The sequence below is a fragment of the Mus caroli genome, unplaced genomic scaffold, assembly GCF_978045245.1.
Source record: "Mus caroli unplaced genomic scaffold, Mus_caroli_1 scaffold_8, whole genome shotgun sequence".
In the NCBI taxonomy this organism is placed as follows: Eukaryota; Metazoa; Chordata; class Mammalia; order Rodentia; family Muridae; genus Mus; species Mus caroli.
The window spans coordinates 56,502,294-56,513,623 of NW_028227263.1; positions in this window are offsets into that span (position 1 = coordinate 56,502,294).

Here is an 11,330-nt window from a genome sequence, read left to right on the forward strand (position 1 = left end):
AACAGGGTTATAGGAAGTAGAAAACTCCCTCTTTCTTCCACAAGAAGACAGCAAGAAGAAGGCTATCTCCAATCCAGAAAGAACGTCCTCATTATAAGCTACACTGAACAGCACCTGGGTCTTTACTTTCTAGGGTTCCAGAACAACCAGAAAGCAAAATAGAAAGCAGAGATCCTCAAAATACCTGACAGTTTTCAACCCCCACATTTGTTCTCCAATTCTTCTCTCAGAGTCCCCAGTACACCATAGGGGATGCAGGATAAACATGTGAAGATGATGCAAGTAGCCCTGGCAACTGTGGATAATGACTACAAAGTCTATAGAGACAACTAGAAAATGGTATTAGAAGTTAAAAAATATATTCACGAGGATCTCAAAGAGCATGATCCTGGGATACCACAGCTACACATGCAACTGAATCATTAACCTCAAGGACCCCTAGAACCCTGACCTAAAGTAACATTTCAATCAGCAGGACCATCTCTGTCAGTCTGTTAGCAAGATGGAAGTCCTGATCCTCTAGCCAAGCACAGATGCACAGCACTAAGAAGCTCATGAGGACCCAGAAAGTCTCTTTGTTTGTTTGTTTGTTTGTTTTTCGAGACAGGGTTTCTCTGTATAGCCCTGGCTGTCCTGGAACTCACTTTGTAGACCAGGCTGGCCTCGAACTCAGAAATCCTCCTGCCTCTGCCTCCCGAGTGCTGGGATTAAAGGCATGCACCACCACGCCCGGCTCCAGAAAGTCTCTTGATGAGACCACTCACCAGGACAGCACTGATCAAGGTAGGGAGCAAAGAAGTGCTAAGCCATGTAAACTGCAGGGAAGATGAAAATGAAAACCAAACTAAACAGAAACTACATCAAACCACAGGTCAGGTACAGTGGCACTTGGGAGGAGACAGCAGGATTGGGAGCTCAAAAGCCAGCATGGAAAAACAGAAAATTCAATGATAGTCTGAGCTAACTTAAACCTTCCCAACAGCGACAGCTCATGGGGTAGAGGTCCTTGTGCACAAGCCTAATGAACCCAGTTCAGTCATGGATTGAGCTTTAGAAAATAGAGCCAGGCAGTGGTGGCGCACGCCTGTAATCCTAGCATTTGGGAGGCAGAGGCAGGTGGATTTCTGAGTTCGAGGTCAGCCTGGTCTACAGAGTGAGTTCCAGAACAGCCAGGACTGCACAGAGAAACCCTGTCTCGAAAAACCAAAAAAAAAAAAAAAGAGTTAGAATGTCTGCTTTTAGCCTAGCCTAAATAAAAAAAGACATTTAGAGATATGTGTGTTCATGACTTTCATAACAAAGGCCCCAGAAACTAAATAGTATATTTTACCATCTACTATTAAAGACAGGAGTATGGGGCTTCTTACTGTGTTTCTTAACCTTACACACAATTTGTATTTTTTAAAACTGTGGTACTATCATTTTCAGTGATATGACTTAAGTGAGCGGCACAGATAGTAGCCACCTTATAAGGATACTGAGAACACAGCAATCATGTGACACTTTAGCAATGTTTTCGCTACCAACCATCTTGGGACAATGATAGTTGTTTTAGGGGAACTTGACCTGAAATAACAGACCCTAGGCTTCAAGTGGCACACAACCCTTCTTCAAAGTGCAGTTTGAGGGTTGATGTGAGGGGTTTTCTTTTCGTCTAGGCAGTATTAACATAACATCGAGTGCTACAAGTGTGTCAAAATTGCATACATTCCTAATGCAGGTTTAGACAAGATTACTTTAAATCCTTTTACTTATATGGATTTCGAAACCTCTGCTAGCATCTGTGCAGAAGCCTCAAACTGTAAGCGTGTTTCTGCCTTTGTTCAGCCAACTCTGAGAGCTTGTTATCTTTTTAATCCTCTAAGAAAGTCAATACAGATGAGGGTGGGAAGCAGAGATAGAATGCTCATTTCGCATAGTCAGCATGTTCCTGTTTGGTTTGGAGGCTTCACTGTGGATGTGAAGATGAACCAGAAATGGAATCTGCGTCACGGACAGGCTGGGCTGGGAGTGTAGGGAAGCAACTGAGTTAGAACAGGGGGTACCGAGGATGTAACTCAGTTGGTAGAGAATTTACCTAGTGTGTACTAAGCTCCTAGACATGGGACTAGAAAGAGGTCTCACAGGGTAGAGATGAGTGCTGCAAAACTGAGGTCATTGCTAATGACCTGACTTCAATCTCTGGGACCCACATGGTGGAAGGAGAAAACCAACTCACATTTCATATTAAATTTTCCTCTAACACACACACACACAAAATAAATGTAATTAAAAATAGCACAAATAAATTTAAAAACCAACAAGTAAGCATGGTAGTGAAAGCCTATCATCCCTAGTTACATATCAAACTCAAGGCCCAACCTGGGACATAGGAGACCTTTAAAATAAGAAAGAGCTGGGTGTGGTGGTGTATGCCAGTAATCTCTGAACTCTGAAGGCAGAGGCAGGAGACTCTCTTTGGGTTCTAGGCCAGCCTGGTCTACAGAGTCCTGGACAGCCATGACAACATAGAGATCTTGTCTTAAAAGTGAAACAAAACAACAACATCAGAAAGAAAGAAAAAAAGAAAGAAAGAAAGAAAGAAAGAAAGAAAGAGAGAGAGAGAGAGAGAGAGAGGGAGGGAGGGAGGGAGGGAGGGAGGGAGGGAGGGAGGGAGGGAAAGAAAGAAAGAAAGAAAGAAAGAAAGAAAGAAAGAAAGAAAGAAAGAAAGAAAGAAAGAAAGAAAGAGAGAGAGAGAGAGAAAGAGAGGGAGAGAGGGAGGGAGGGAGAGAAAGAAAGAAAGAAAGAAAGAAAGAAAGAAAGAAAGAAAGAAAGAAAGAAAGAAAGAGGGAGGGAGGGAGGGAGGGAGGGAGGGAGGGAGGGAAGAAGGGAAGGAAGGAAGGAAGGAAGGAAGGAAGGAAGGAAGGAAGGAAGGAAGGAAGGAAGGAAGAGCTTGAGAAAGAAGTGTTTTGTGTTGGTGGAGTGTGAAGTTGGAAGTATAAGCCAGCATGCATGAAATGTGGTAAAGATGGCATTGAAGTGCTTGCTTGGGACTTTCTCAAGTGTCACCTGGAGCTGTTGATTGTCTTCCTCCACTAATTCCTTTCCTACATTTTTTCCAGCCCTTCCAGCATCTTGGCCCTAAGGAGATTATGAATCTTATAATCACCTTCTGGTAACCTAGCTGCACTGGGAGCGTTACCTGGTACAAGAAGAACAGTGTAAAATGTACCTTTGAATATTCAGGAATTTGATTTCTCTCCTTCCCTCCTAAAAAAAAAAAATAGTTGGGGACAATAAAAACATGCATGGGGCTAGTATGAGACTCTATGGCAAGCTCAAAAACGGTGTGAGACACTAATGGTGAGGTTAAGCAGTGGCCATAGTCATGATGTATATTGGGTATGTTTTAAAATGTTGTAGGAAAACAGTGTGTTCACTGTATGGTTGTCATAATTGCTAGCAAAACTGTAACACGGTTGGGGATGTAGCTCAGCTGATAAAATGCTTTGTAGCATGCAGAAGCCTTCTTAGATTTGATTCCCAGCACCATGTAAACCAGGGATAGCGGTGTATGCCTATAATCCCATGCCCTCAGGAGGGAGAGACCGGATGTAAACCAGGGATAGCGGTGTATGCCTATAATCCCATGCCCTCAGGAGGGAGAGATCAGATGTAAACCAGGGATAGCGGTGTATGCCTATAATCCCATGCCCTCAGGAGGGAGAGACCGGATGTAAACCAGGGATAGCGGTGTATGCCTATAATCCCATGCTCTCAGGAGGGAGAGACCGGAAGAGCACAAGTTCTAAGTCATCCTTTGCTACATAGCAAGTTATAGACCAGCCTGGATCATATGACACCCTATGTCAAAAATAAACACACACGCCGGGCATGGTGGCGCACACCTTTAATCCCAGCACTCGGGAGACAGAGGCAGGCCGATTTCTGAGTTCGGGGCCAGCCTGGTCTACAGAGTGAGTTCCAGGAAAGCCAGGGCTACACAGAGAAACCCTGTCTCGAAAAACCAAAAAAAGAAAAAAGAAAAAAGGAAGAAAAAAAAAAAAAAAAAGAGGGACCAAACACTGGCTTAGCTTTCTTTTCATTAAAAAATAAATAAATAAATAAAAAGTCTTAACCAAATTCCCTGAGGGCAGAAACAGAAGGCTATTTCAGAGCCGGGCGTGGTGGCGCACGCCTTTAATCCCAGCACTCGGGAGGCAGAGGCAGGCGGATTTCTGAGTTCGAGGCCAGCCTGGTCTACAAAGTGAGTGCCAGGACAGCCAGGGCTACACAGAGAAACCCTGTCTCGAAAAAACAAAAAAAAAAAAAAAAAAAAAAAAAAAGAAGGCTATTTCAGGATGCCAACTGTGCAGACACAAAACATTACTCAGAGAACTTGTATTTGGAGACAAAGAAGTTACTTCCTATCCTGCCTGTAACACTCATAGGAGCTGTAGGGAGTGTTTGAAGACCTTCATATTGTAATAATAGTTCAAGTTTTTCTATAAAAAATGCATAATATGTATGTCTAGTGCAAGTTTATACATACCATTATGTAAGCAATATGTATACCTTTTGCATGCAGATGCCTGTAGAGGCCAGAAGAAAGTGTCATAGCCCCTACAAGTGGAGTTACAGGTGGCTCTGAGCCTGATGTGGGTGTTGGGAACTGAACTTGAGTCCTCTAAAAGAGCAGTAAGTGCTCTTAACCACTGAGCCATCTCTCCACCCCCACATCCCACCCCGATTCAAGGGATTTTAATTCTGGTATCTCTGGGATCCTATAAGAAGTCTCTCCAAGCATACCAGGCAGCTATGTGCTATGAAGATCACCAATGGCCTTGAGTAATATCCAAGAATTTCTGAGGAAGTGAGGCAAAACAGATCGTATCAGGAGACAGAATAGTATAATCCTTGTAGTGGTTTGAATATTCTTGGCCCAGGGAAATGAATGGCACCATTAGGAGGTGTGGCCTTGTTGGAGGACATGTGTCACTGTGGAGGTGGGCTTTGAGACCCACCTCCTAGCTGCCTGGAAGTCAGTCCTCTCCTGGCTGCAGTTGGATCAAGATGTAGAACACTCAGCCTCTTCTCCAGCACCATGCCTGGCTGGATGCTGCCATGTTCCTGCCATAATAACGGACTGAACCTCTGAACCTGTAAGCCAGCCCCAGTTAAATGTTTTCCCTTATAAGAATTGCCTTGGTCATGGTGTCTTTTTTCAGCAATGGAAACCCTAACTAAGACAATTATTAAGAACTCAGACTCAGAAGGGCGTGGTGGTGCACGCCTTTAATCCCAGCACTCAGGAGGCAGAGGCAGGCAGATTTCTGAGTTCGAGGCCAGCCTAGTCTACAAAGTGAGTTCCAGGACAGCCAGGGCTATACAGAGAAACCCTGTCTCAAAACAAAACAAAACAAAACAAAACAAAACAAAACAAAACAAAACAAAACAAAACAAAAAACAAACAAACAAAAAAAAGAACTCAGACTTAGGACTGGAGAGATGCTCAGTGGTTAAGAGCACTAACTGCTCTTCCAGAGGTCCTGAATTCAATTCCAGCAACTATATGGTGGCTCATAACTATCTGTAATGGGATCTGATGCCCTTTTCTAGTGTGTCTGAAGACAGCTACAGTGTACTCATTCATATATATAAAACAAATAGACAAATCTTTTAAAAATAAAAAAGACTCAGACTAAGTAGCCAAACATACCTTAGAACCCTTACTTCAAAACTGGTAGTTGGTGAGCCCTTAGATGTATTACTTAATCACTGTGTGTCACAATTTCTTCATCTGTCAACAAAAGTATAACAATGGCTATTTATAATGTTTCAGCGATGACTAAAGCACTATTACATATTAAATACTAAGCACATTTTTGTACACTGGAAGTAGGAACACAGAGAAGCTATTGCTACTAAGATAAATTACACAAAAAAGATAAAATAAGTCTTAGATCAAGAAAGGGCATTGTGGTTGGTTTGAATAAGAATGGCTACTGTAGGGCTGGAGAGATGGCTCAGTGGTTACGAACCCTGACTGCTCTTCCAGAGGTCCTGAGTTCAAATCCCAGCAACCACATGGTGATTCATAACCATCCGTAATGAGATCTGATGACCTCTTCTGGAGTGTCTGAAGACAGCTGCAATGTACTTACATGTAATAAATAAATCTTTTTAAAAAAAGAAAAAAGAATGGCTACTGTAGGTTCATGTACTTAAATGTATGGGCCCTCAGTTAGCAGAAAGATTAGGTGTGTCATTGAGAGTGGGCTCTGAGTTTTCAAAAGACTCACTCTGTTCCCAGTGTTTTCTCTGTCATGTGGTTTTAGATCAAGGCATGAGCTTTCAGCTCTTCCTTTGCTCTGCCATTATGGCCTCTAACTTTGAAGCCATCGGTAAATCAAAACTTCGTTTTGTAAATTGCCTCAGTCATGGTGTTCTATCACAGCAACAGAAAAGTAACTAAGACAGGCACACTTGTTCTGATTGAAAAGATGATGAAAGTCTTCACAAAAAAAGAGAAAATGTAAACATTCTACGATGGAAGAGGAAGGCTTTTCAGGAGGTGGGAACACTGTAGTGTAGAGGTGAAGCCACCACCGTGCCTCGTGTGTGGTAGAGCTCGCATGGCACATCCTCTAAGAAGGCTGAGGAGATAAGAACAACAAGGAGGGGGTTATCTTAGCTCATGGAAGTTAATTGATGTCCCTTGTATTTGTTCTAATCTTGATTCTCAAACGGTTTTTTGTTTTGTTTTGTTTTTGTTTTTTGATATAGTCTCTCTATGCAGCCTTAGGTATTCTGGAACTTGACATATGGACTAAGCTGGTTTCAAGTTCACAGAGATCTGCTGGATTCTGTCTCAGAGTCCTGGTACTTAAAGGGTACAACAACATGCCTGACCCTCACTTTTTGTAAAATCACAGTGGATTTTTTTTTTTTTTTTTGCAATTTGTCTAATCTGAACATGAACTGAAATACCTCGCCTGTCCTCTTTGCGATCCCTTAGATCACCAGATAAAACCAAATTTCAGCCAGTTTTAAGTCAAAGACTTAATAGGAGACTTTCCAAAGTATGAAATCATCCCTAGAGACAAGAGAAGAAACTTAAAACAATAGAGTGAGGGAGATATAAGCCCTCCTTTTCATAGCTGTATGGATAGTTTAAGACTTGGGGAGTGCCCTAGTTATTTTCTATTGCTAGGATACTACCCTATGACTAAAAGCACCGTGAGGAAGAAAGGGTTAATTAGTTTAGATGTTACAGTCCATCATTAGGGGATGCCAAGGCTGAACTCAAGCAAGGTCTGTGAAAGAAAGTTTCTTAGTAACTTGCTCAGCTTGCTTTGTTATACACCCCAGGGCCATCTGCCCAGGGATGGCACCACCCACAACAGGCTGGGCTTTCCCACATCATTCGTTAATTTTAAAAATGCCCTACTGGCATGTCTATAGGCCAGTCTGGTGGGGGCATTTTCTTAACTGAGATTCTCAGTCTAACATATCTAAGATATCTAGAAGTTTGTGTCAAGTTGACAAAAAACGAAAACAAAACAAAACAAAATCAAAGGGAAAAACAAAGCAACAAAGACTACATTGTGTCAGCAGAGAGCCTTTCAGCAGTAACTGCAGATTTTGGATTTTTCAGTTTCCATAATTCAATTCTTTAATTCAATTATTTAAAAACTATGTATGCATACATGTGAATACACATATAATTCATACCTGTTTTATATGTGTGTATACATAAATACATACTACATATGTCCATGTATAAATGCTAGTCTTCTTCTATGGGGAACCCTAATATACATCTTTGTTGTTTGGCATAAGATAAGGATAAATGAGGGTAAGAAACCTTACCTCTACTGTTTACCCTGATATGGACAGTCGTGTTGTCATTTAGTGTGGACCCCCAAGTTCATGAACTTGGGAGCATTTTACCCAGCATGCTCTCTTTTGCACTTTTAATTTGTGCAATTGGAGGAGCACACTGTGTTTCTCACTTTGAAACAGTCCCTGGATAGAGGAGGGAGGAGGGAGGAGGGAGGAGGGAGGAGGGAGGAGGGAGGAGGGAGGAGACATTTGCCAGACTCAGGAAACTCCCGACAAATGTACAGGGTTCTTCTCTGCCTTAGAGAAACAGTAAACCACTACTGGAGAAGAGGGGAGTCATGGCTTGAGGGACCTCAGATTGTTTTGCAAAATCTATGTAATTTAATCTATGTAATTACCCTTTCACTCCAAAAACTTCCCTGATGCCTGCCTACTCCAACAAAGACAGCAGTATCTGATCCAGTAGGACAAATCAGACATAATAGAACGACATGGACTCAGGTGGAAAAAGGAGAACCAAGCTTTACAAAGAAATGGAATCCCAGGTGTGCACTGGTTGGGCCAGTGTAAAGTTCAAGCTAACGGCGGTCGCCACCTGTTAGCTGCTGACTGTTAGGGAACAGTGGTTTTCTCATGGCCGATTAACAAACTTTGCAGTAGTGTAAAGATTCAAAGTCTTTTTTTTTTTTTTAATATTTTAGTTTTTAGAGTTTCTCTGTATAGAACTCACTCTATAGACCAGGCTGGCCTTGAACGCACAGTTCACCTCCAGGAAAGATCAAAGGCTTAAAACAATAATATCAAAATTCTTGCAAATCCAACATCAATTCCTAAACACTTTTTTAGAACCTGGCATTTATTTGAAATATTCTAGGTCCTAAGATAAAGACCTTTGTTTAATTTAGTAGTAATTGTAGTCTTCAAGAAATTAAGCACACATAGACCAGAAAGGACTTTCTCTCTAAAAAGCAATGCATTTAACTTCTTAAAATCAACATTAGGCATAGAGGTGGTTTTATTTTTCAGTGAATAAAAGAGAACTTGGCTATCTAAAGCAAATTATTATAAGTGCTTTTGAGTTAAAACAACTTTTTCTCTTATCTAATACATGCATATTACCAGAAAGACAGAGAAGCCGAAAGACAGCCAGCCATGATGGACATATGGCTCTGTGATGCAGTACCTGCCTGGTGTGTGTAAGAGACTCTGGGTAAGATCTCCAGCCAGGGAGGAAGTGGATGGGAAGAGAAGATGAACATATTGGTAGCTTAGTGGAGAGCCATATGGTACTGAGAAAGGAACAGGCCCCAGAATTAAGCTGTGTGGATTCAGGCCTTGCCATTCCACACGCTAAAGCTGCTTGATGTCTTTACTTCAGCTTCCTTATCTATAAATGAAATGATAGTATAAAAAAATGAAAGATTAAATTAGATAACTTGTGTAACAGACCTTCAGTGAATGTGACCTCTGGACTCAACTTTCTGGGCCCTTTTAGCCCTAGCATCTTCAAATAGGGATTGTGCTGGTTTTGATACAGCTGAAAGGAACACCTTCCATCTCAAAGTCACCATGGACAAAATGTGTTTTCCTTCTTCTTTTTTTTTTTTCTTACTGCATAGGAGGAGATTTCTGATAAAATCTCATTCATAGAGTTCACCCTGGTGATGTGGGCACAGGTGAGCTGGTGGGCTGACCAACTCAGCTACCTCCCAGGCCCAGATCCAGGACTTTGAATTGACCCACCCCAATGTCTAGCCCAACTATGATTGGCTGGAATGCATGAAAGGGCTGGTCCTACAGATCCAAAGCTGAGGATCTCCAAGGCAACAAGAGGATATCAGAGAGGAGCATCCAGTATTGATAGTGTAGCAGAAGACTTCATTGCAATGGACACCTGCAAGATGGGTGGACAAGGGTATACTGTGTGACACCCTGTGACACACTCCAGCTTCCACGATGAGAGGTGTTTTGTTTTGTTTTTTTTAATTCTATCTTAATTTCTTTTGGGGAGGAGGTTGCAAGGGTGGAGGGCAGATACAAAGATGAATGGGACTGGAGTGCATGGTGTAAAATTCACAAAGAATCAATAAAAAGTTGATTTAAAATCTTAATCATAAAATTAATAATAATTATTGTAAAGCAAAGTAAACCTTTGTTTCAAATTTCAAAGTTTTATCTCCCAGCAACTTTTCCAGAAATGATAAACATTTAAACTTTTTCATCTAAATTGTCTCATTTAGTTTACATAAACTTCCTCTGAAAGACTAAGACATCGGAGGGCAAAAGGAAAATACATATATTATTAAGTGGGTGCCCAGCAAATGTCTTGTCTGTTTCTCCTTCTTCATTTTACAAATGACAATATAGAAACAATTCTGTCCTATAATTGAGGAGAGGAAGTTCTTCATTCAGACATTCCCATGGCTTAACAATACACCCACCAAATCCACAAGGCTCACAAATTTATTATTTGTCTGTCAAGATTGTACCCGAGGGGACAAGTGAGCTGGCTCAGTGGTTAAGGTTACTGGCTACAGGCTGGCTCACAACCGTTAGTGACTCCAGTCCCAGGGATCCAACATCCTCTTCTCACTTTGTGTACCAGTACAGACATGTGAGGCACAGACATACATCTAAGTGAAACACTCAGACACACATTTTTTTTAAATCTAAAAATGAAAAATTAAAGAGTTTTTAATGATACAGGCACATTTAGTTACCTTTCCCTATATAAAAAATTGCCTTTTACCTAAGTCTCACAAACTCATGCAGTCGCTCACAGTGATTTATAGGTCTTGTCAGTTTCCTAGAGCCTCAGTTTTCAACAGCTAAAACGAACACTTAGACTATGAATCATGACAATTCAGAACCATGTGATTTTTATTTATTTATTTTTGGAAAGAGGGTCTATAACGAAGCCCAGGCTGTCCTGGAACTCCTTGTGTAGACCAAACCAGTGTGTAGCTCTAACACACTGCAATCCACCTGCCTTTGACACCCTAGTGCTGGAATAAAAGGCATGCCCCCATACTCTGTCCGATCCATACAATTAAAAAAAATTTTTTTTTCAAACAGGTTTTTAATAAATAGCCTTGATTGGCTCAGAACTTGCTATGTAGACCAGGATGATCTAAAGATTGAGGCGAGCACGGAATACTTCCGTTGTTGCCCTTCCGATGTTGGATTACTAGAATGTATCATGCATCATAAGGTATTTTTACTTAAGTCTAAATATGTAATTTAAAATATAGGCTTAAGCCGGGCGTGGTGGCGCACGCCTTTAATCCCAGCACTCGGGAGGCAGAGGCAGGCGGATTTCTGAGTTCGAGGCCAGCCTGGTCTACAAAGTGACTGCCAGGACAGCCAGGGCTACACAGAGAAACCCTGTCTCGAAAAACCAAAACCAAAACAAAAAAAAATAAAATAAAATATAGGCTTACTTAAGCCAATAGTGGCACCAACCGGTTGAATATAACCAATCATTGTAATAAGTATTTATTAGATAA